The sequence below is a fragment of the Amblyomma mixtum genome, chromosome 4 (assembly GCF_055824585.1).
Source record: "Amblyomma mixtum isolate Tamu chromosome 4, ASM5582458v1, whole genome shotgun sequence".
Lineage (NCBI taxonomy): Eukaryota > Metazoa > Arthropoda > Arachnida > Ixodida > Ixodidae > Amblyomma > Amblyomma mixtum.
The window spans coordinates 36,927,534-36,953,803 of NC_143015.1; the positions used below are offsets into that span (position 1 = coordinate 36,927,534).

The 26,270-nt window shown below is 45.7% G+C and overlaps 1 pseudogene; it reads right to left on the reverse strand.

Moving 5' to 3' along the window:
* Positions 1-25,912, reverse strand: LOC149346235 (uncharacterized; annotated as a pseudogene).
* Positions 25,913-26,270: the final 358 nt, after the last annotated feature.

The window sequence follows — 26,270 nt, forward strand, 5'->3', positions numbered from 1 at the left end:
TCAGACATAAATGCCTGACACTGTATTGTTTTTTTCTTTGATGGCCTCGCAAAACCTCACCGTGGTGCCCATGTTCACCCTTTTTGAAATCAAGTTGGCACACGGGATACGAGATCCATCTTGAGAAATTTTGAGCATGTTTGTCAGTTGGAATTTGTACTTATTTGTGCCATGGGTGGAGTCAGTGCACAGTTTCGCTGCCCCCAATTCTTAAAGGAACTCTCGTTGTGGGAACGTCATTAATGCTAGCTCAAAGTCACCATCATGACTGTTGGGGTCACCCTTCTTCCTGTAATACAACAGTGGTGACTCATTTTCTGTCCTCATTTCTTCGACCCATAATTCAACACTCTTAAAATCGTCTGGATCTGTCTGCTCTGTTTTGCCAGTCCTAAACTTATCTGCAATGTTACGGAGGTCCTTAGTTGTCACAAGTTGCACCCGTGAGCTTGATCCACTCGTGCCTGCTCGGATGTTGTGCACAGTGGTTTTTGCTGGCACTCCTTCTGCTAACCAACCTGTAAATTGCACAGAAAAAACTGTTAACATCTCTGGTACATCTACCTACAGCCATATAATAAAGTGACAAATACTTCTGGTTGGACCGCCGTGGTGTCTCAGTGGTTAAGGTGCTCGGCTGATGACTCGAAGGACGCGGGTTCGATCCCGGCCGTGGTGGTCGCATTTCCGCAGCCCCTCACTACAGTGTCTCATAGCCTGAGTCGCTTTGGGACGTTAAACCCTACAAACCGAACAAGCCAAACTTCTGGTCAGATTCCTTCATCTTCAGCTTTATTTTTTTTTCACAGGTGACACAAAATTCATCAACTTTCATTTCACTTTTGTGGCACTGCAAAGCACTCGACAAAATGATTGTTTCACAGCGAGATGGACTTTATTTTTATGAGCTTGAGTGTTTAAACACGCATACTGCAATGCACAACCAGGAAGTTAGATACAGCGTGTTATAAATGCAGAATATAACACCACTGAAAATGTGGACAAGAAAAGAGCGAGGACATTTGCTTCTCATCCTGTCCCATTTCATTCTGCCTATTCAAAAAATGCACCGATTCGCCTGACAGCAACCTTTAAAGAAGTAGAGACACTACATTTTTGCACGCAGTCTTTGTTTCTTTGGACTTGTGCACAAGACAATAGTGTGCACGAGTCACAATGTAGAATTCACTTACGCCAAGTGAATAATTTCAAGCTGTTTCGGTTTCAACTCCCAAATGACTGCTGCTAAGTCAGAGACGATTGGAGGGCATGCCAGTCATGCATAAACTGAAATATAAATGCTTCTTGTTCGTTTTTTGTGATTTCAACTGTTGTGCAGGCTTGTGTTTTGTATTAGTGGTTTTTGAGGAAAGGAAATGGCCCAGTAACTGCCTCGCTTTCACCATGGACGCCTCAACCGTGCCATGAGGGAAGGTGGAAGTGAAAGCAGCAAGAGAAAAAGAGGTGCCATAGTGGAGGGCTCCGTAATAATTTCGACTGCCTGGGGACCTTTAACGTACACTGACATCGCACAACACATGGGCATCTCTTGCATTTTGCCTCCATCGAAACTCAGCTGCCGCAGCCAGGTTCTAACCCGGGTACTCTGGCTCAGTTGCTGAACACTCAAACCGCTGAGCCACTCCTGCGAGCGTTACTGATGAAGTGCCAAACCAGTCAAATAATTTGAATTAATGAACGTTCACTGCAGACGAACCTGTCTTATGCGAAAAAACATGCCCCTTATACAACCGTTAGACTGGTGGCGTTGATTTTATCAGCAACAAAATGCCTACGCTTTCGACAGGCAGCCAAAAAAAGAGGCTAGCATCGGGCGCAATTGTCATTCAAGACACGTTTCATGGAGCTCAAGCTGACTTCTTACGAATGAAGTTCAACGTCAGCCGATTGAGCGACAGACCTAGGATAGTCAGTGAAACCAGCAGAAAAACAAAAGAACAGACATTGGAGTAGTTCAGTGCTAGATGGCATTCCTAATCAGTTTCTGTTCAAAAAGCTGGACCCTTTGCACAAAGCATCTATGAACTAAATGGCATGAAGTTCGTACAGACTGTGCTGTACCTGCGATGTGCCATGGATCAATTGTTTCTCACCCTTCCATGCAACCCAGTAGGCTCAAGTGAATTGCACTAGAGCCAGATACAACTCGAGAACGAAGTGGCAGATGGCCCTCAAAGAAGACCCTCCAGTCAGTGGTGCCAGATGATTTTCATCAGTTAATCCAATTAAGCCGCAACTAATCCCCTTTCATCTGCCATCCTCCTGCAATGCTACCCCCTAGGCTTAACCATGACATCATGAGAATTAGTCGACGCCATTGGCTGGCAGGCTTCATTTGAGGGGCATTGGCCGCTTGGTCCTTAACTCTTTCCTTACCACGGGAAAAACGACCATTTTTCACATGTCTCAGACAAATTTTTTTTTTAGAAAAGGTGTGATAGATAAAATTATATAAAATGCATAACAATAATTCAGATAGAATGCGCTTTATAATGAAATTTATTTGAACACATATTCTGCTTGAAATGCTGTGAAAAAAAATCAGTAAACACAACAAAAATTAAAAAAGAAGAAAAGTTTTGTGTTTATATGACAATAACTTTCCAAACACTTGTACTAAAAAAATTCTAGAAACTACAAAACAATGCAAATTCTTTCTAAAACATGGCATTAAAGTTTGAAAATTATAACTTGAATAGTTTTCGAGCTAGAATTTTTTTCTTCATGCCTCTTGAAAAGGCTCGTTTGAGAGTGCCCTTTATATGATTTTTACAGTCCAACAAAAAAAAATTGGAAGTGTAATGTTATGCGCCAAACGAAAGCTTGGTAAGCGTGGTTTAAAAAATACAAATCAAAACTTATTTAATTTACGTCAAAAATTAAAAAAAAATATGAAACACAACAAGTATAGGTGTGATATTGCGATATATAGTATGCGATAAGTATAGCTGCGACGTAGCTGCAGAATCGAAATCCGACGTTACAACATCTTCGTCCGAGTCACTGCTGCTCGGAGGATCTTGAAAATTAGCTGCAGAGACTGGAGAATCACGTGCAGCGGGACTCTTCCGAGCGCGCGAAGCGCCCGACCTCGACGCGACGCCATCCTCACCGCGTATTATGTCGCAATAAGCCTATGCTCCAAGGGCACTTCAAAAATGCACGACTGGCGGGGAAATTACGAACTAGGCCGAAAATGGAACTAACCGTCTGAACAACAAACCAGATGCGCCCGCACAAGCGGACAGGAAAAAGAAAGCGAAACTATCAGGCCAACGTTCCGGGATCGGTTTGCGCAGTTACAGCGTCTGAACCAAAATCCGACAATGCAACATCGTCACCAGAGACTGTACTACTCGTAGCATAGATAATAATTGCAGTCAACGCAGTAGAATTGCGCGCAGCAAGGTTTTTCCGAGCGCGCGCCGTCTGCGCGCCCGACGCCATGCACGGAGCGTCAGCGCCGTACCCTCCGCTTCAAGGGCGTTTTAAAAATTCGCGCGTCATGGGAAAATTGCTCTCTACGCAGAAATCGAAACTGTAGTCTCTGGAGAACAACTTAGATGGCGCCACATCACCGTAACGGCTACAATGAGTAGCTTCGGTTCGCACAAACAGACCGGAACGAGGAATCTGAACGCACAGGCGAGCGTTCTGGGCTCTCGTTGCCCAGTTTGGGCTTCGAAACAATACCTGACGATACAGCATCGTCGTCAGGGTCCGTGCTAATCGATACATCAAAAATATGTGGTGCAAACGAGTGGAACGGGGTTTTTTCGAGCGAGCGCCATTCCCGATGATGACGGCTTGTTCGGAGCGCCCGACGCCGCACACCCAACTTCAAGTGCGTCTCAAAAATTGCCGCTTTTTGGCAAAAATATAAACTAAACAGGAAGTTGAAGTTTAATGTGTGAACAACAAACCGAATGACTCAGCAAGTCCGTAGCGGCCGCGGTCGCGCTGCCGTAGCGCTTCGAATTTTTCGATCACCGGTGATCGAAGCACAGTGGCGTGGTAACGAAAGAGTTAAGCTGTGTCCTACTATAACTTCTTCCGCCCCCTCGTTTTGTGGGTCATGCCTTTTCCCACTTTACAAATGGCATTTTCGTGTGGTCCCACCTATTTTGTGCCATAGATGCATTACAGGAGAATGAAAATTATTGAAGTGATCACTCGAATTCAATGAACAATATCTTCCCCCTAAAATACATTTCTATTGCACTTTTGTCTCCCATTTATGAAGGGTTGGTGGAGTGTAGCTTCTAAACGTTTTCACATTCCAGTACAGTCAACACTGCATGCACAAATGCTTTGTACAAGAGGAGTGGCTAACCTGCAAGCACTCTGGCCTCATCTTGGGACAATCTTTGGTGGCAGGCCGTAGTGTTTCTTTTGAAACACTCCACATACCTTGCCGTCTTTCTCTGTGACCTCTAGAGTAGCAACGCAGTGTTTGCCGATCCACTGGACTGCATGCACAAAAGCTTTGTACAAGAGGAGTGGCTAACGTGCGAGCACTCTGGCCTCATCCTGGGACAGCCTTTGGTGGGAGGCCTCATTGAAGTGCCCATAGTGTTTCTTTTGAAACACTACATATACTTTGCCATCTCTCTCTGTGACCTCTAGAGTAGCAAAGCAACGTTTGCCGATTTTTCAGCTTCCTTGCCCCTTTTTCTGCCTTTGGCGCTGGTCTATAGGAAGCTCTTCATGCGAGCCAGAACAGTGGCAGTGCAGGTAGCGTTCAAAAACCCTTGGTGCACATTCCTTTTTTCCTGTTGAAGCTATAAAATGGCAGCAAGTTTTGCTTTCTTCTCCGTCTTTCCAGGTGCGAAATTCTGAAGCGGAAAGATTGTAAACATAACCAAGCACTCCACATAGTATTAGTTAACTATTGGTGCGAAAGCACTATTCCAAACTGTAAACCCAGAGCAAGATCTTACGATGTATGTGGGTTTGTGCCAAGAGCATCGCAACGGCGACATAGCAACCACAGCCTCACAGCCGCATTATAACATAGTTATGACACGATGCCAACATATGATGTCAAGTCCATGACCACTCATGACTATAAAAGAAATAAAAGAAAAAAAAAGAAAAAATTGAGGCGTGAACAAAGGTGTGCTTCATTTTGATAAAAATGTGTACACAATGATAGCGCATGAATAACGGCATAAGGCATCCTTAGAAAGCCAACAGTAAAGTAACAAGACAAGGCAATGTTCATGCAACTCTGCTTTTGCACGTTTATAGAATTTCAACAAAACTTCTCTGTCAATTTTTTGTGTATCACACTACTTGCATTTTTTGAAAAGCAAGGCCAAATTAAAGTTTGTACTTTTTGCATACACTAATGAAAAATGCATGTGCTGTGGAGTGGGAACACATGCAATACTCTCACACTACTACTGGTGCTCTGCCTCTGCCAAGTGCACATGACAATCATGGATTTAGCTGCAAATTTTTTAGCCTTTTTCCTGCAGTGCAGAACTGCGTTTCCCACCTTTTTTATTGCTATAAATTTATCAGTTATTCACTTACGGTTTTTTCCTGCTACTAGCGCATGGGGAACAATTTTTGGAGAAAATTAAGTGCAGGTTAAGGGTGACAAAATGCTTCGGGCATAGGTCGCACAAGAACGGCCGTGCCTTACTACATGTCAGCACTTCCTTGTCTTTTATATGTTGCAAAGCTCCTTCCCCATGAATACTCTTGATGTGTTTTTTTAAATCGCTAGTGTTGGAGAACACTGTTGCAAAACTTGCACCACTTCCGTTCGGAATTTTTGCCAGTGGCCTCTAAAGCAGCGCCATAGTACGTGTCTGTCTCCATGCTCAAGGCAAAAGGAAAAGAAAAAACAAGTGAGCAAGAGGTGCACCTTGGGATATGCGCACCAATCGTACCAAGAAACGCGGCGCGAGCAAGGATTTTCATGAAGAGTTGAAATTTTCTCTGTCGGTTGAAGCACAGTGTTCCCCAAAAGTCCCCACAGAGTGGTGTAGCGTAGCGCAGTGACGTCCGTTCTCGGTTGGCCAATCACAACGAGGATCATCTTCCTGTGATTGCGCCCTCCGGATCATGGGAAGGCACGAAAAGTAACGAACGAACGGAGTGCTATTTGCACTGTACACACACCTCTGAAGGAAAGATGAACAATGGCTGTACGGTTCTGAGCTAGTTCTGAGTGGTAGCGCGCGCCACCTTGTATCAGTGATACGTACCTGCAAGCGTGTCAAGGATCTCTGAGGCCAATGCAAAGCGCCGCTGCCCTTCACTGTGCTCACCATAGATTATTTACCCTGACTCTGCAATCTTTTTAGTAATATTCCTGATGATTCCCTGACTTTTCCCGGCGTCTTAAAAATCTCTGACAATTCTTGGCTTTCCTGGTCGGTAGACACCCTGGGGAAACTTCCGCATCTGCTTTGTCTCATCAGAATCTGCTACAATGTGCTATCTTATGCTTAGTTCACACAAAAATATGCAGCGTACAAAAATACGATAAGTAAAAGAACACGTGTTAAACAAGTTTAGCAAGCTTTCACAGGTGCTGCATTTTTTTTTCGCATCAGCTTTTCTTTACTTGCAGACCTGCTGCATTCTCATTGCTATAAAGCAATTCAGTAGACCGGCCATCATTTCTTCTTTGTGATCCAAATAGGGAAAAGAAAAGTGGTAGCTTTCTAGCATGCTTCCTACTGTCAACTCGTAGGCTTTTCTGTGAAAAGTATGCTTTTGAAATTCAGCCTTGGATGCTTGCAGTAGGTGGAAAATGGTCTTACTGGGGTGCGATGTAAGCCTTCAGTTTTGCACTCAACTAGGGCACTTTCCTTTAGAGACTGAGCAGTGGCTCCTCCAACAAGGCACTCACTACACTTTGAGCATGTTGTAATGTTTGTAAGTTTCTGCACATAAAACCGGTGAGGTAATAAATTTTACATTTAATAACCTGTGGGGCTTTGCGCATACATGATAAAAAAAACTTTGGCACACTCATCTTCAGCTTTCGCATCAACGAAGCCATCCAGTTTTTGTTTTAATCGCTGAAGTTGTCTTTTCTTCAGTGTCAACTTAAATGCAACCTTAATATCAGTCAGTGTTGGTGCATGTGTATTACTGGCGCTTTGCATTTCGCAGTTGTCAAACTTTGGCGACTCGAGCAAACTGCACACTGGGAGCATGTGATAGAGTTGCAAGAAAGTGGGCATAGAGGGTGGTCATTTTGACCACTTGCCTGCCAGATAATTTCGAAGAAGTGCTCAAGCACGTCCTTATTGAACTTGCCTATCAAGACACACCTGAACCCCCACTCCTTAAGCAGGTACCGAGACAGTTCCAATGCAGATGAAATTGACAGACAGTCCATCTGCGGTGTGCGCGGTGAGTCAGTTTGCACGGGAAGTCATTTCAGATAATACATCTTGCTCCCACTTGCTTAGTCAGTACAATGCAGCTAAAACTGGCAGATTTTTGCTCCCTACAGTAATGCCTTCTTGGTGGTAGTTTTGCTTGAGGGCGTCAAAGAGGGCATTGGGTTTTATGGTGAACTCCGTTGTCCCTTTCACATTTTCTAATCCTTGCATGCCTCTCCTCGAATAAAACTCCAGCCCTTTTGCTCCGCCCCAGATAAACAGATGGGTTGCCAGCTTAACGCGTATTTTTTCAGTGTTTTTTTGGATTGATGTGGGAAAATGGTAATTAGGACAGACACGCACCAGATCGAGTTGCTTCGAATCTTCTACAAACAATCTGTCTAGTGCGCTCAGTGCGCCCATTCACCATTGACAAGCAAAACCTGTTGTTGATGCAAATGATTCAGTACAAATTTGAGGCGGTGAGACGCATTGGGAAAAACAAAAACATTGCGCTTGTTGTCAGCAGGATGAGTAAAGACATGGTTAGTGTGTCGAAGAGCCCGACTCGCTCAACTCTTTCCACATTAAGCGATTAGTAGCTGCTGACACACACAATTCCATCGACCAAAGCGCCAGCTTCCTCCAGGAGAAATGTTGCTTTTAGTATGAGCTGTGCAAATTTTGTCCCTTTTTTTAGGATCCTTGCTCGCAAAGACAGCAATTGGCTGCGAGTAATGATCCCCAAACGATAGAAAAATGAAAACCGGTTCATGGTCAACGAGGTCATCATCGGTCATCACATTGTCACCAAAATCGCTGAATCTACAATAAGTCATTGACTTATAGTGCATTTAATCTCTTTTCTCACCTGCATTTCGTCGAACACTAAAATCTGATGCCGCTGGAACTCGTCCTTGGTGGCCATTCTTTTCTTAAATGCCGCAGAAAATTGCATGTCAAACCCACACTCCACCCTCACGAAATGTAAATACTTTTGCACTGTTGCGACACAGGGAAGCGGCAGAACATCAGTTTCTCAAAGGAAGGAGTCAGCCGATGGGCTGCGAATGTGGTGCAACAGACACAGCAAAAGCCAGCCTTCGGTGTAGTGCCGGCGCTTTTTATTTTCTAGCTTGGCAGCTTCCAAGCACTCTTTCACTGCTGTCATCTGTATTCCTGGTGGCTGAGCTGTGAAAGGAAAGCTTCAATTCAAAGTCTTGTCCAGGAATTGTCTGTAGGTGCTCACGAGTTTGCTTAAGCTCGGCAGTGAGGATCTTCAGCCGGTTGCAAAGCAATTCTTTGGTCTTTTGAGGGCATAGTTTGTACGTTGCAAGTTTTTGCAGTTTTGAAGAACAGAGAAATGAGCACCACTAGGCTTCAACTTGCATTGCTTCCCCATTAGCCTCTTCTGTCGAAATTGGAGTGTGTCTAAGAGGCTGAAGCACTTCTAGCAAACTGATTCACCCGCACTGAGGATTAGTGGACATTTCTTGTGGTGCCATTGTCAGAATCAAGAAACACACTTTGCGGCTCAGCTTCAGGATACTCTTTGGTGACTTCACGCTTTGGATACACTTTGACTTCACGCTCCAAAATAGTTTTATCGTAAGCCAAAGATCCCACACAGCTTGCACATTTTAAATCCTCCAAAGAAATGACTTTGCCGATCACCACTGCTCTCATCTCTATTTTGTTATCAATTTCGATGACTTTGGCAGCCATCAGAGAAGCAGCAGGGCAGATGGCGCCCCACGAGCACGTTGCTTCATTCGTGTCTGACGTGACGTCGTCCGCCGATGCAGCACGTGAGGTAACCGACAACAGCTGACTGGCAGATCTCCTGGAGCGAGCTAAAGGAGTGACATACAGAAATGCGTTTTGATAAATTATTCACAATGTTTACTAAAAGCAAGGTCGCTTATTTGCATTTAGGGTTTCAGCTTTTCTTTTTTTAAATTTGTTGTTATCAACAGGTTTGTCATTCATCCTGCTACAACAGTTTCTGAGAAGAATGTTAGTATCGCACCAAAGAGTATGTTTCAGTACAAATTCACACGTGTGGCCATCTTCACAGGCATGAAATTCACGGAGTCATTTGCTAGCAGATCCACTGTTGGCTCGGTGATGAGCTTACATTGGTCTGGCGCTCTCAAAAAGTCTGCATTCTTTGGGAGTTGTTCAGCTACGATGTAACTGTGTGCAACAACGTTCATTGCAAAAATTGCCGGGAAAGTCCTCAGCGATCCAGCTGCTTCACAAGATCATAGTTTTCCTGGTTGGGCTAATCTGTGATGGTCTTGCTGAGTCAGCGCTGACCTGCATTTCATGCAGTTCAGCCTCTTCAAAGCTGCGTGCACGGTGTATCCTGCAATGTGGACAAGGACAGGGAGAATGTTCTTTATCTTCAACAACGCTGCTGCCGTCACAACGAGATTAGGGGGAAGGGCGCAGTGTCCACAGATTTGTGCAGATGTTCCCACATTTTACTTTTTTTTTCCACTTGCACAGACTTATGAAGTTTAGGCAGTGTGTTTTGCAGTCGCAGTTTATTGTCGCCTGCATAATATAGATGTTATAAATATAAATAATACAGACAATATAAATATGAAGAAATATGATATTGTGCTTCAGCCAGCTGCTTGTACTTACGAAATAGTCTAAACTGTCCGTCTGCATCTTCCCCAGAAGAACATAGGAGAGATTGAGCTCATGGAAGCAGTACCGGGGTACCTCGGTTTTGTGCATGAGTTGTCTGGTGTAAAGAAGTATGCGTCTCTTTGGACAGGCTGCTGCTGTCAAGGCGTTTGCTGTTCCCCTTGTCAAGCCAGTCCAACAGATTATACAAGAATTTGTGGGGTTTTAAAAGGGAGGAATAAATACGTTCTTCCCGTGGCACAATTGAAAGCCATCACACCCCTCCCTGTGATCGGGTACGCTACTGAGCGCATGCCGATCACGGCAGGCTTTGCTCTGAATGAACAAAGGAACGACACTCTGGCTTACACAAAGAAGGCGTTTATTGCTACTACAACAATTGCGCCAGCTAGCAACAAAATGCGCTGAGGAATTGAGGACGTCCAACTCACCAGCACGGTTACGAGCGAATGTTCGCCCACGCTAGGGCAACGGATACTCTGCGGCCGAAAGGGATACTCTGCGGCCGAACGGGACGAGATGTGGGAGAATGTTCCTCCCCACAAGGCTTCACCAATCGCCCCACCTGCGAAAAGCGGAGTGCTGCACAGACATGATTGACGCCACAAAATCCCGAGCCGAAGAGGGCAGGGTTGCCACCGAGTTTGGAGTCAATGTTGCCAGATGGTGGCCAAAAGGTCGCCAAAAGTAGCCATATAATTTGAAATTTCACCAAAAAAGTCGCCACACTGATTTTTTACGGGTCCGTAGACTGAGGCACCCTTCAAGTCACTGTAATTATATTTATCGAGATACCATGTGCTGCACCTGCCCAGGCGGTGCCTCTCACAAACGCCACCACCGAAAGCATAGTCTGACAGCTGAGAGCGCACAGCTGACAGCGGGACTTGAAGCTGCTCCCGAGTTTCCCGGCTCATTCCTTTGGGGGTTCTGTACCGCTTGCCTGTCGCTCTGAGTGCCATTCTTTATAAATTCTTTAAACTGCACTGCTCAGCTACAACTAAATCCTTTTTGCCCGTAAGGTGCAGTCTTTCCGAACTGGGGTCCTGCTTTTGTTCTTTTATTAGGTATTCCCTGTCCACCTGCAGAAGGCAATCAAAGTTGTGCGAAGCTGGAGATCGAAGTCTCTGGTCGCTCATCTGCTCCGTCATAAGTCTGCCTTTGATACCCCCTTGGCTCTTCACCATCCTCATTGGTTTCCAACGACAGGTTGGCTGATGCATCTCTGGCTACCTGAGGTTCGGGAATCTGACTCATTTGAGGTGCGAGCTGGCATGTTCTAGACCTCGTTAAAGCTTGTACCACCTTATTTTTGAATTTCCAGCCCATCTCGTGAATCAATTGATCTGATCGATTCGAGAAGAGGTATGGGAACTGAAGAGGCACGTCCTTTGAAACCGCGGCCTCAGTTAACAGCTCTCCAAATGGTCCGCAAATCCTCACTCTAGCGATTAGTAGGCATACACTATGTTCTTCTACCGCCTGCTTATGTGACTTCTCCCGTGAAATCATCCGCTGTAACATAGGACGGATGGACAACGTCTATCGTTGTGGCGCTATCACGAAGCACTTGGCAATGTTTTCCATTCACCTGCAGCTCGTGCAAGTGTGGCCTAAGGATCTGTAGATTTTCGTTGTTAACATTGATGCACGAGAACACTAAACACTGCTTTCGACATTTGGCCGCAAAGTGCCCGACACCATTGCAGTTGTAGCCGGCCTACTAGCCTCAAACTCTCTTTTCCTGACTTTACCTGGTCCCTCTCTTTTTGGCTGTTCTTCAAGCTTTTCTGACGCTCTCTTCGGTGCCTCCGTTTGCTCAGAACTTCTAGTACGCTGCTCCTTTCTACTAAGCCCTTTATCTCACATTGCATTTCGAGCGTGTGACACACTCTCTTCAGTGCTCAACTTTCTGCGTGAAACGTACTCCTCTGGTAGCTCAGCTCTTTCAACTGTGTCAACTTTTTCCCTGTCTTGAACCCACAGTTTCACTGCCTGGGGAATGCTTCGGTAAAATTGCTCAAGGCAAAAACACAGATTTTGTCTTGGCTTTCATAAACCTCAACTCCTTTTAGCCATCTAGCAGGTTAGTCTTAAAGCCATACGCGAAATTCAGATAGCCCTCGCTATCGTTTTTGATTATGCTCCTGAAGCGCTGTCGGAAAGCTTCAGCTGAAAGCTGGTATCTTTTCAGCAGGCTGGCTTTTGCTTTCTCGTAATCTGCTGTGTCTCTCGTGCTAAGTCTCGCTATGACTTCAGCTACTTCACATGGCAAGAGGGTCAGAAGCCGTTTTGGCCATGTACTGCGAGCAAAGTTCTCCCGTTCACAAGTTCTCAAAATTGCCTAGGTACAGTCCTATGTCCTGACCGGTTTCGTACGAATGCATGTATGTGTTCATTCGATACGATTCTGCATCGCTTGCTCTTTCAGGAGTTCCAGCTCTCGCACTAACGCCATCTTTTCGTTTTTGTTTTCAAGCTGTAATCGCTTTAGTTCTCTTTCGGTCTTTTCAGCTTCCCATTTTTGCCGTTCCTTCTCTTTTTCCCACTCCCGATCAGCTTCCTCCTTACGCATTTTTTCCTCCTGGTCAGCTTTCTCTTTATGCGCTTTTTCCACCTGGTTGGCTTTCTCTTTAGCCTCCCATACCAAGTTCTATGTATCTGCAAGCTGATCGTTATTCTTGATGTGTTTAAGAATGATTTCGTACAGTTCAATTTTGGTGATTTTATTCGACACTTCTACTGACAGTTCCTCGCATATCACCAGCAAGTCAACTTCAACAATTTCATTAGTTCCATGACAATGCTTTCTCCGCTTTGGCTCCGCTAACTCAAAAATGTCATGAGATTAACCCCTCTCAAATGACAAACACCTGATTCCCAGTCAAGATTATTCTCTGAATCTAAGGCCTGGTGAATCCCATAGCAAAAGCCAAAACGCTCACTGTGGAGAAAGCACGATGTCGCACAGTCCATCCCAGCTGCTGCCAACCAGTGTTTGGGATGGAGGGGCCCTGAAGATGACTGACTCGTTCAGCCCCGCAAGTCCCGGCTCCGAAGGACGGTGTCGAACTCCGCTATGGTGGAAACTGTACAGAAGGTTTATTTTACATATTTACAGTCGAGATGGGAGTGCTTCGCTCACAAAATAACATCCCGTTAAATAGGCTTCGGATTCCCCAGATCCCTGACTGGGGAATAACGTTCGAAGAACGATGTCCAATCGCATGGGCAGATGTGGACACTAGTGGTCAGATGCAGACACTGGTGGTACCACCCACGGCAGGGGGCGGTGCTGATGCTCTCTCGCAGCTCGCTCGATCGGAAGGGGAAGACAGAGTTATCGAGCACTGATGCGTCACCTTGACCACTGCTGCAAGGCTTCTGTGCATTGCCTCCGCGGGAAAGGAGTCTCCCGTAGTCTCCTCACAGGTGAATGAACGTCCTCGAACTCCCCCGCCGGTGACGGATGACTGAAGCACGAGACCTCTGTCGAGGACACAGTCGCCTTTCAATCAACAGCAACCGCTTGACCTTGTGCAGCACCCCTCCGTCTAGCGACTCGAGGACAGTCTCGGCCACACTACCGCCGCCGCCATCGTCTCTGCTTCCACCGCTGCTGCCACCCTCGCCGCATCTTTCCTTTGCGATGAGTCATGTCCAGTACTAATTCTTCCCAGGCCCGTGTTCTCCGATCTTAACAACAGACAAAATGGGTGCCAACCCCATGTTGAACGCAAAATAGGAAGTGAAATGACCGGTTTTAGAGGCTGTGCCACAGTAATGAACGACCAAGTTCTCGCTGCTTCTGTACTGCAAAATCAAATAACCTGTGCGGTACTTTCAGTGCTGAAAATCAGTTTATGCAGCAGCTTTGAACTGAAAGCTTATTTTGAAAACATAATAAATTCGTAGCGTGGCTTTTTGGGCTTGTTGGTACATAGTTCCAGTACACGTTAGCGCTCGTGGTGTTTGTCTCTCGTATCTTGTGTCTTCGTCTTTTGCTGCACTACAGTGTATTAGATCGGTTAAAATAAGCCTCAGAGACGCAACGCCATAAAATGTGAAACTGTGAAACACAAACTCCACAAAGGTTGCATCTCAGAAACTACTTGAACCCTCTTCATTGACGGATGAAGACCCACTTCATCTGCTGCTGCATTCTTGGCAAATCGTGATTGGCGCTTGGCAGTGAGCTTTTGCTTTGAGCACCTTGGCTCCTGAAGCTGGCTCACGGTGGGGTTTTGGCTGTTGGCATTGCTCTCACTCTGTGCCTCCCTGAATGAAGGGGAGGAGTTGCAAATGTCCACAACCTTTTTACGTCAGTAGTGGAATGTACCCTGCAAAAGCAAACAGTGTTACATAATGTTCATCTGAAGTTGCTGTATGTACCATAAGTTGTGGTCTTGACTGGGCGTACAACTTCTCCTTTTTTGGCCTTCAAAACCTTCCTCTTCTATTTTTTTCTCTCCGTCTGTGGTCACCGCCTGTGGACAACCAGTGTTCTCATTATGATGGAGAATGGCTAGCTGCGTCCTAGTCATAAAAAAAAAAGGAAGAAGGGGTACAAGTACAAAGACTTGGTTAGGGTTACTCTACAGTATAAGTACGCAAACCAGCTATAAGTGAGCAACGTACCATACACACATCATGTCAGGTGAAAACGACTCAGACTTTGGGGCAAACCTAGTCAGCAGGCTGTGGAATGATTCTAGGCTGTATGTCTGCCCACTGGCTGAAAGCTTTAGCATGTCTTTCAGATGTGTCTTCTGAGATGCCACAGCAGCGAGTCTTGTGAAAGCCGGTGTGCCTGAAATGTTTTCAATTCTGAATGGATGCAGCTAGAGGCACAAAATAAAATAGGACTGTACCTGGCGAGAGCCACTTCCCATCTGGTATGCTACCTTGCAGACACCTTGGGTACGGGTCACCATGTTCAGAATGGACATTCATAACATCATTTTGCATGCCTAACAAAATACATTCATGATGTGCACTGATGTGTCCTGGCAGTGAAATTCGGTGTTTGAAAAATATTTCTGCCTCCTGTTAGATTAATGCACAAAATCAGATCTTGTTTGACATTAAAAGAGTATTGAATAACGCAGGTTATTCAATACTAACGCAGGTAACGCAGGAATAACGCAGGTTAACAAGTCACCACGGATTGTGGTGGAGCATATCACTCATTAGGTATGAAGGGTGATTCAAAAAACATGGGTTTCTTGAAACCACCAACCAAAAACTGTCTAATGCACTTTTATGTCCTAAATACTTCCACCTTTTTACTGGAGGCATCATGCCAATAGCACCTTTATTCCCCCTTCTCCATATGGCATCTCTTAGCCAGCATTCACTGTGTGCATGCACTCAGAAAATTGTGATTTTTTTCTCAAAAATGCTTGCTCATTCTTCAAATGTAATTATCATAGTACAAATTATTGTCAGTTCATTACTGTGATGACTTACTCTATGCAACGTGCCACGTGTGGAATCTGTGGTCAGTGCCAGGCTCTTGCGCTTGCATGTACTTTTTGACCCCCACGTGACGGTCAGTTGCGAGCGAAGTGATTTGGACATTTTGCGATCTGAATTCTTCCAAGCCTTTCACAAGACCATATTTTTCCATCGAGTGGTTTGATGGAACTTCACTGCCCTGATAATGGGATGCATCCAAGAATTATACTGGTAATAAAAAAGTGACAGCTCTGTCGTGTTTAGGTAACATAACAGTAGTTTAATTCAAATTGGTTACAAGTGACCGGCGTCTGGCCGTACTGCATACACCATCGTTCTGGGAGCGTCCTCTCTCCACGAACACACGCATGGCAGTTCGCTCTAAGGCGGTGGCTCCACCTCTTGTACTGCACACAACATACACAGTACTTGCAGGGGCGGTGGCGCCATCTAGTGCAACACACACAAGACGTGCATACCAGCAAGCTGGGTGCCATGCGAGGTGGTCACATTCAAAAAGGCCATAAAAAAAGACACCCACCTCTCCTGCCTGCACTTGAACAAAGTGAACAACTTTGCTGGAACAGGTGTTCATTAAGTTAAATCTTAAGTACTTTGCCAAGAAGCCTGGTGAATCGCGCCGTCCACCTCCAGCCAAGTGTACTTGTTCTTGGAGCTCCTGTAACACACTGGTTTTCACATGTAGCACGAGCTTGAAAAACTGAAGAAAGAAATCCGTCATATACACCTGCTGAAATATGGCTGATTGCCGCTGTACATTTTTCAACTTGTTTCACTATCCATTACTTCCAGAACAAGGAAAAACCACTGTAGCAAATGAGGTTGAATAAATTTTGATTTGATCTGCGTATGCCGCATGAAAACTTAATGTAAACTGACCTGTGCTTCCCAGCGTGTGACTTGCAAAGGTCTGGCCTACTAATTACCAGTTCTGCACTGAATGCTCACAATAAAAACGTCATGGAAAATGCACCTAAACCATAACATTCACCCCAAAAATTGTTCAACTATGCTGTTACTTTCTTAAGACGCAGAATTCGTTGCACACATGTCTGATAGCTGGCTGCGAGATAAACAACTGGTACAGGTAGTAGGACCGGTCTGACGGCACACAAATGGCCACTTGTTGTAGCAGCCGCGGTATCTTTTCGTGACTAGCCCCAGAAATGTATGTGGCAGCAGAGAGTAGAGCGTTTCCCGCTGCCTTTTTGCCGAACATTGGCTGTCTGGTCCAAAATGACATGTGGTGTTCAGCACAGATTGTACTCACAAAGAGTGCTGACCCAGAAACTCTTGTGGAGATCTTGCAGGTTGCTTGGCACTGCCTGCGGGCTTGAGACAACTCTAGCAAGTTTTCTTCACAAACACAATGAATTTCCGTTTGGTGTGACTGGCTGACTGGCATCCCCTGAGGAAACATAAGTAACGGCTCGTGTAATACATCCACAAAAAAGGTCAACTACAACTAGAACATAACACAGTGAAAGCCTGTTAATTCAAAATTCATTCATTTAAATTTCTAAGTCATTCGAACTGTGCGAAGTTTGTGCATGCTCCATTTGCAACTATGTACATACATAGCCCATTATTTCGAATGCAAATCGGCTCTGCACTGATCGGAACTATGCGCCACCGCACCTGGATAGCCTGGGCACACTGCCTAGCAGCACCACAGCCACATGTATGCTCCCCAGGGTGCGCAGGCTCTATGGATCTGTGGAGAGGATAAAATATTCATGCAAGGCTGAAAAGTGCTGGGGAACCAATGTTGGGGTGAACGAGAGAGGTGCTCAGCAGCATAAAAGTGGCATAGTGATCTAAGCTATGACCTCCGAGATTTGTACCAGAGTGTTGCTTGTAGTCACTGCTCTTGACCGAATCAGTAGCTTGCTCTGTTTGCTTTTGTTGCTGAGCGATTGATAACATGACCAGTGTAGAGATACAATGAATGAGGCTGATCAATCGCTTCCCAACCTCTCCAGCACTCCAGAACTGTGGTTACACATTTAAAGCGCGGCATGTGCAAAACATTTGCATTGCATTTTTTTCCCCCTATTTGCAGTGCTTTCTGTGTCCCATTCCACGTGATTGGTTGTAGCTGTAGCCCCAAGTTAAACCTAAGCAGTGTGTCACAGCACAGCACAGCACTTCATGAGAGGACTGAAATTGAGCCTGACATTGACAGCAGTCATGTATCAAATCAAGTTGACAAAAAACACGCTCAATAATTTAGAAGTTTGAGACAAGGAGCAGGACAGCTGGAAAATCTGGCAACATGTAACCATCATACTGATTGTCGCTTTTCAACTGAAACGGTCATGCAACCTGTGGGTCGTACAAATGTGAATTTGCAAGTCACAGCTGGCTGCACAACCATTTCGGTGTAAAAATGGCAATCATAGAATGGTCGCATGCTGCTCCATTTTCCAAACTTTTGACTAAGCTCAGAGTAGGTCGCACGCCCTTCAGAACTCCGACACGGTCTGCACGAGTTTGAACATGCTGAATGCCACCCGCAAAAACAAGCTTCAACTATTGTGTAGAGGGAAAGCAAACAAAAAGGCAATCACAGTAATTTTCATAGCAATGCAGCGGCTAATTTCACTACCTGAGTGTTTCCAAATTGCATTCTACAACATTTTCTGCTCATTTTTGTTAGTTTGAACTTTGGTTCTTTCGAAATTCATTGGCATTCTCACAAAATTCGAATTAATGAGCTTTTACTGCTTAGAGGACACTGTTTAAAATGCTAAAAATATCAATGGAGGAGTGAAGTGTTCAGGCAGAAAGTGTGGAAATGAAGAAGACACTTACAAAGATGACTCATCGCTCAATGGCTCATAAGTGTCATCAGCAGGGCATTTGATGGGGGAGTGCTCTACCAGTGAATGCAGTGATTCATTGAAATTCTCCACTGGCGTTGAACACCTTGCAGCTGAAAGATCTTCAACAAACTGCAAAGACGTGTCCATCAAATCTTGAGGTGATTGACCTGTGCTGCTTGTTTGAGGCTCTGTTTGTGTCGATACGCTCCTCATAACCTTTACACTGAAGCTGGCCTGTACACCTGGGAATAAAGCAAGACATTTGGAATGGTGCTAGGCATGCTGAAGCATAATTATGAATTAAGAAGTGAGAATTCAAAGAATTTGTCAAGGTCAACAATGACTTCAATGACTAGATTATACTGCACGCACACTGCACTGATGGCATGTCCCACTAGTGAATGCACAACTTATACACCACAACTGAATTGCTGCAAGGGGAGATAAAATAATTCTTGCCACTGTAAACTTACCTACAGACTTTGTGCCCACAGGAGTATCACATGTCTGTGTAGAGGCATTGGCCAGCCTGCAGTAATCATGGTCTGTTGTGGACCAACTTGTTGAAGTCTGCAATGAAATAGTGGAGTGGAAATGATAAACTTCTGCATCAACATAACACCTGATTTCTCAGCAAATGTGTTCACGTACATTTTCTCCAGGTTGCTTTGGAGGGCCTGACGTGCCGAGCTTAACTGGTGACTCGGCACCAATGTGCACATTCGCTGCAATGCCATGGACAAATGTAGTCTCCGCCAGAGGAATCTATAAAAAAAAATTCTTTTTAACACTATTTTTTCCATACAGCCCTCTGCACATAAAGTTACAAATCTCACGTGTGAGCTTGTGGTAGGTGATGGAACTTGTGGTGCTGAGGCAGTAAAGTCCACTTCAAATTCAGCTATGTACCCCTGGAATATAATGGGATGAGCTTAATAATAACTGAAAACTAGCAACATGAATCACCGGTTATCTACACCACACAATTCGAGAGCAGTAGTAGCTAGCCTATGCCAGCATGCTTACATCACAGACCGTCTTCTCCATGAGAGGTGAAAGGGGGGCTTCAAACCTGAGATAATGTCATGTGTAAACCACACTGAACTGTACTCTCTTTTGTCCTCTTTTTTTATGAAATAAGTCGAAAATATGCAAGGTCCAAATGGCAGCGCTCCCAGCCGACTCCTCCGCACTCGTCGCCCTTGACACCAGCAAGCACACAATGTAAAGAATAACTTGGATAACGTACAGATGTGAAAACACTTCTTTACAGCAAAATTTAACGACCGTGGCAACATGCAAGTTACTGAAGATACCTTAGTGGAGGGCTCCTGATTAATTTTTACAGCCTGCTTTTTTTTTACTTCCACTGACATAGTACTACACCACATATGGCCAAAATGCTAGTGCAGTTTATAGTACGCAGCAGAGCAAGAGCACTGAGTGCTCACTCACTGACCATCTTAAAACCACAGCAGTAAAAACAACCCAGCCTCAGTAAAGTAATACGCGCGTTGAAGTGGGGGGAATTATCATAGTTCATTGCTATGGTAAGGTTTCGCAAAATAAAGTAAAGCACACACACGATACTTGCCTCATCCGCCGATGGTCTTCCTGGAGTGCTTGACATTGCAGGCACTGTGGATGCAAGCGTGTTGCTTATCGGTACCGCTTCACATTGCGGGTGCCGTAACTTGTAACCGGCGTGTGCGAGAGCTTCCGGCGATCCTTCGAAGGCGTTTGGAGCGAAATGCGCCGAGCATACGCGCCTTTCCGGTTTGCCCTGGATTCCGAGCGCTTCCATCCACATTCTTTTACACTCATTTTGAGCGGGAAATTGGTGGAAGCTCACTCCTTGAGAGCCGTCTTTATTCGAACAGCCTGGGACTGCGCAATGCCTCCGGCTCATGGCAAATCGCGATGCAGCTCGAATTCAGAGGATCACACAGCGGCGCCGCCAGCTAAAGATGGGCACGCTCGTAGGTAAGAAGGCGGGAAAGAAGGTGAGCGGAATGCATTGGAAGCAAGTTCAACATATGTGTAGAGGGTAACAATACACTCAGGAGGTCACGGAAGTTCTTTGAAGCAAAAGTAACAGCCAGCGCCTCTGCTGGGGCTTTTTTTCTAACAAGCTTTGAAATAGTTTTGTGTAAGAAACGATGCCAGTTTTTTTTTCAATTTAATATAAAAGGACACAACAAAACATAACATATTTTTGCTAACGAACACAATTAGCTTGTTATTAGTTGTTCATCCAATCACAATCGCTCGCCAGCTGAAGTCATATCCGCGCAAAGACCACCGCTGGGTGCCGACACCGTCAGTGCCATGATTTTGATTCTCGAGCAAATTAAAATATTAAATACAGAAATATGCGTGTTATGACTGGTGGTAATAGCGTCGCCATAACTCAACAATTACACGGAGGAAGCAAAACAATGCACTCAGATTATGTTGCAGGGCCCCTTTAAGGTGTTAGGACTGACGTGGAATCCCAGCACAGATGATAACCTCACCTTCACCCCACAGTCTATCGAGCTACCTGAGCCAGGAACAAGTACTAAAAGGTCGGTTCTGAAGACTACAGCAAGACTGTATGACCCACTTGGATGGCTGGCTCCATTCACAGTCCGGGCAAAGGCTTTATTCCAAGAGCTGTGGCAAAGAAACGTGGAATGGGATGACATCCTACCAGAGGATCTGGGCGCAAAATGGATGCGGTGGTGCGGGGAACTAACGGAATTGAAAAGAGTTCAAGTGCCACGCTGCTACAAAGCAGGCACGGTCGAACCTGCCACCAAAACAGTCGTGTCATGTAACCTGAAATAAACGGATGTCGTTTGTACTCGCTGAACGAAGTTGTCTAATTTTAACGAACGCAACATGGGCAGCGTCTCGGGTCGGTGGGGTCTTCAGGTTGGGTCCGCGCGTCAGGTTCAGTTCGTCGTGTCGAGTGGTCTGGGCGGGGGACGGGGCGGGGGAAACACGGCGAGATTGGTTCGGGTCTAGACGGCTGGGGAAGAGCGGGCGACGCAGGCCAAGAACTTACGGCCGACGACCACGGCTGACGCTTGCACCAGAGCTCCAGGACCAGGATGGGGATGAACTCCGCGCCTCACACCAAATGTTATGTGGCGGCCAGCCGAAGAATGAGGCGTAATGAACCATGAACAAGAGATGATTTAATGGCCGCTGGCCTAGCGCGAGCGCTCTGTCCCGCGCCACTGCCAGCTTCGTCGTCTTCGTCACAATATGGTATCTAAGTGGTTGGCTAATGTCAGAAATTCTTGTTAAAGTGTACCTGTGGTCGCTATAGTTAACGTTTTGGAGGACTGCCCAGTGTGTGACACTCGGGTAGAGACTTTCGCTAACAATAGTAAGATCGATCCACCCCTTCGCTCTAGATGTTTTGAAGGTGGGTGGTGAGTCCTTGTCATTGAGGATTACTAGACTGTCTAGTAATTAACTCGAACTTGTCCTCTCCTTTCTCGTCGTTCTCTCTACTACCCCACACTGTGTTTTTAGCGTTGAAGTCTCCCATTAGAATTATCGGTTCGTTTGTATGCTCCACTATTGTTTGTTCGATTGAATTTATGTTTTCTCTGCCTTCGTGATCTTTGCAACTATCACACAACTTTTGACTTGAAACACCTCCAGGAAACACCTGGATGGTATGATCGTGTATAACTATTGCAACCTTAGGATTGTCAGTGTACGTTATTTTCTTATGTTTTATATGAAATGGAATGACCTGATTATTCAAATGGTAAGGTTCTTGTGTACAAGTTATGCTTTGGTGATGTTCGTCCTGGAAATCTTGGAGGGTTTGACTGGCTTTGAATGACGTCCCGAGATTTACTTGAATGATGCTTAATGCGTCTGTTCCCAAATCTTGAAGTTCTTGAAACGCAGTCGGACCTGCCATGGTGAAGGCTGGGTTCTAGGTCAATCTTTGGATGGTCCTTTCCTTTTCTTCTTTTGTTTTCTTCAAATACGTTGGGCAGAAGAAGGACATCATGGAGTGGCTTGTTTCTTCCTCGGGAATTCCTGCATTCCTGCACAGGAGACAGAATGGTTCGTGTTCGCATTTGTCTGCGTTGTGTCCTTTCATGAACAGTTGAAACATCTTTCCTTTTCTCTGCACCCCTGAGAGCTGTGTTCAAGGCTCGGGCACTTAGTGCATCGAGGCAGTCTGACATTGTCATAGATGGGGCATCTGACCCATCCAATGCTCAAGTGTGTCTTTTCTTTCATTTCATTCCATCCTTTGCGGTTGAGTGCCAGGACTGCCGTCTTTCCATTCCATCTGTTCCAGGCAATTCTCACCTCAATGTCTTCTTGAGTGCAGTTTAGGCTATTCTGCCTTATGATTCTCTCTGGTAGGGAGTCGATGTCAGTCTCCTCCTCTGTTCCTACTATCTTCACCTCAAGCTTCCTTCCTTTAGTGTCTTTGACTTGGAGGTCTTTCATGTTGGGGTTGTTCGTGATGTGATTCTTGATGACTTCTAATTACTTCAGGTGAGTGGACGTCACCACCACTCCCTCTTTTTCCCTGTCGCTAGTGGTCTCTTTTATGTACAGGTCTACTGAGTACCTCCATGATTTTCTCGTGCTTCATCTTTTCCGATGTTATGATGATTGCTTTCGTCTCCTTGGTTCCTCTATCCTGTCTCTGTTCACCCTTGAGGGCCTGAGAGTAGGTTTGTGGGGTACTGGTAGTCCTTGCCCTACACTCTGCTAGACTGGCCTTTAGGAACTCATTCTCATGAGAGATCTCCAATGCAGTGGTCTTCAGCTTTGTGAGATCGGTGACCACCTGGCCGATTTGTTTGGTGATATTGTTTTGCTGGGGTTGACTCGATCTCATAGCCGAGATTTTTGACTAGGGCACTGAGAATACTTCTGTCAATTTTCCCTATCCTTGACAGGATAGTGTTTGACTCCATTCTGGTTGACTGGTTGTCCTGATCTTCTTCGTCCTCATTGTCGCCTTTGTGGGATCTGTTGTATTGAGATCCTTCATGCGTCTTTTCCCCTTCGTCGTTAATACTGACGATCTCGGTTTCGTCGTCGTAGTCTTCATTGTCGCCAGGAAGGGGTGCAGGTGGTTGTTTTCTCATGGCTTTCTTGCTGGCCTTTTTTTTTGGCTTAGCGGTTTTCTGAATGCTGATCCGTCCGCATTGGTTTTCCTTCCTTGTTTTTGCGCCTCACTGGCCTTGCTGGTGCTAGAATGTGGCATTTTGCCTTTTCAATGTCGACTTTCAGCCTTCCATTGTAACGGCACACAGAGCCTTCGGAAAACAGCTTTTCGCTGCCTGCCCCCGAAAATGAGTTCTGTGTTGTGGTGGCCCTTGTTCTGAGCGTCTCGTATCTTTCTGCTTCCTCAAAAATCTTTGTAAGATTCTCCCTTTCACTCTTCAAGCAACCTGCCCAAATGTTCTTGATGACTTTCTTCAGTGGCTGTCAGTCTTCTTAAAAGTTCTGATAATCAGCAAGTCTTCAGAAATTTGTCTCTCTGTTGCATGTGAGAGGCCCTAAACGTTGTCTGTGGTTCTTCTGAGTACTCTCAGTGCTTTGTCCATCGAAAAAAACAATATTTTCCAAATTCCGCGAAATTTGGTGGATTCTAGGAAATTTTTGCAAAAACCTAGCAACCTTGTGGGCCACGAAGTTCGAGCAACGAATATCTTCACGAAGTGGTTCACGAAGCTCTTGGCATAGGTAGAGTGTACTAGAATGTTTTAGCATGGGCCTGTCAAAACAACTTTTCCATGAGAGACAGTCCAAAACAAACTGTAAGGGACAGCTCTACAGTGAAGTAGACAAGCACAAATCATGCAATGCACATAGGAAACAAAAATAAGGACAAATGTGTAAATTATGATTAATAACAGCCGATTAATGAGCTCTGAACTTTCCAGCTGCAATTTTGTTTGCTTTGGTTTATAGGGCTTAACATCCCAAAGACACTCAGGCTATGAGGGGTCCCAGAATGCAGGGCTCCAGAGATTTCAAGGACTTGGAGTTCTTTCACCTGCACTGATATTGCATGGTGTAGTGTTCAGGCTTCTTTGTGTGGCGGGCCTGGGAGGGCGCCGCAGAAAGACAGGAGGCTGCTGTGGTCTCAGACGAACTGTCCTTTAATAACATTCACAAAAGCGTTTTATACACAAGACACTGGCGCCACGGTATGGCAAAGTGAAAGCGAAACCGAAACTCATACGATACAACATATTCCCTCCCTTAGAAAAACATGTCATGCGTTAGTCAGCGGGTAGCTGATTATTAACGATAATTGAACATGGAGTTGATATAACGTACACTTAAGGAGATGAGAAATAGAAACATAGTTCACAACCACAGTATGACAGTCACACAGGTGAAATGAAGAGTAGTCGAAAATCACATGAAGTGATCAGAGAAATAGCGCACACACATCACACACACTGGAACACTGAAGCACCTAGTTGCCTTGGTGTTTTCAGTCACAGAACGACTTCTATGAAGGATAGCCGTAGCGATCCGGTGGCTGTCTAGCTCTTGTAGGCTGAATGCGTCGGTGCTGAACATCGACAGTTAGAGGATTGGGCATGTTTGGCGGTGCTGCGCCGTGGCACGCTTGTTCCCGAGTAGTAGACAATGGTGGATCAGCCGAGGTGGGTGGCAGTTTAACACTCGTAAGTGGACGATGACGAGGGCACCCTGGTGAGTCTCGATGCGTTCCAGATCTTCCCGTCGTTGAGGAGAAATGACGATTGTTCCTTCCTCGCGATCACTTTATGCAGCTGACTGTAGGAAGGGTCACCTTTGAATGCCCCTGTAGGCTTCTTTACATGGACGAAGTCATCTACTGTCACCGTTGTCTGTCTTGCCGCCCGGCGAGCATCCACGTATTTCTTGCTGTTTTGTTGCATCTCCACCACGCGTTGGCGCATCCGGCGAAGTTCTGTTGCCGGATCAGTAAAGAAGGACGGTAAGGGATGTCCAACAATGTCAAGCCGTGTTCTAGGCAATCTTCCGTGCAGTAGCAGAGCGGGAGCTATCCCTGTAGTAGCATGAGGCGTGCACCGGTAGATTCCGAGGTAGTAAATGCCTGCTTGACGAATGGGACGATGTTCGAGCAAAGCTAGCTGAACGAAATTCTTGAAGACGCGGTTAACCCGCTCGACTAGCCCAATTGCCTGTGGATGAACGAGAGACAAGTGTGCGAGACGAATGGCGCGCTCGTTAAAGAACTGTGAATTCTTGCGACGAAAACTGAGGTCCATTGTCGCTAACAATTTCGTCGGGGTAGCCTTCGTGGGCGAAAATGGACACTAAGAAATTAGGCACCGTACTTGTTGAAACTTCACTACAGAAGTGTACTTCCGGCCATTTTGAGAACTAGTCCACTGATGTAATAGCGAACCTACAGACTTACGGGGCTCTTTCCATGGGGCCGACGATGTCGATGGCCAGTTTTTGCCATGGACGCTCAGGCAGCGGTACCGGCTGAAGAGGAGAAACCGCAGTCTTGGCAATTTTGTCCGCTGCCTGACAGAGGCTGCAGTTATGGACGGCAAGCTCGACTTGCTTGTCCATGCCTGGCCACCAGAAGCGTTCCCGTAGTCGCGCCTTGGTACGAACTATGCCTGGGTGCGCCTCATGAGCCGTAGCTATTAGCTGAGGTGTCAGCGAGAGAGGAACAACCACTCATTCTCCACGCATTATCAAGTCGCTGACCACGGAAAGTTCTTCGCGCACAGTGAAGTAGGGCTGCAGTTCGCTTTAAATGAAGTTATGGAAAGGCCAAGTCGACTCAACATAGGCCTTGACGTCTTTCAAAATAGGGTCCTCACTAAGAGCCTTCTTGAACTGCTCTTTTGTGAGGCAAAGGGGTGTAATGAGATTTAATATAATCTCCTCCTCAACGGAAACATCTTCATGTGAAACAGAGGCA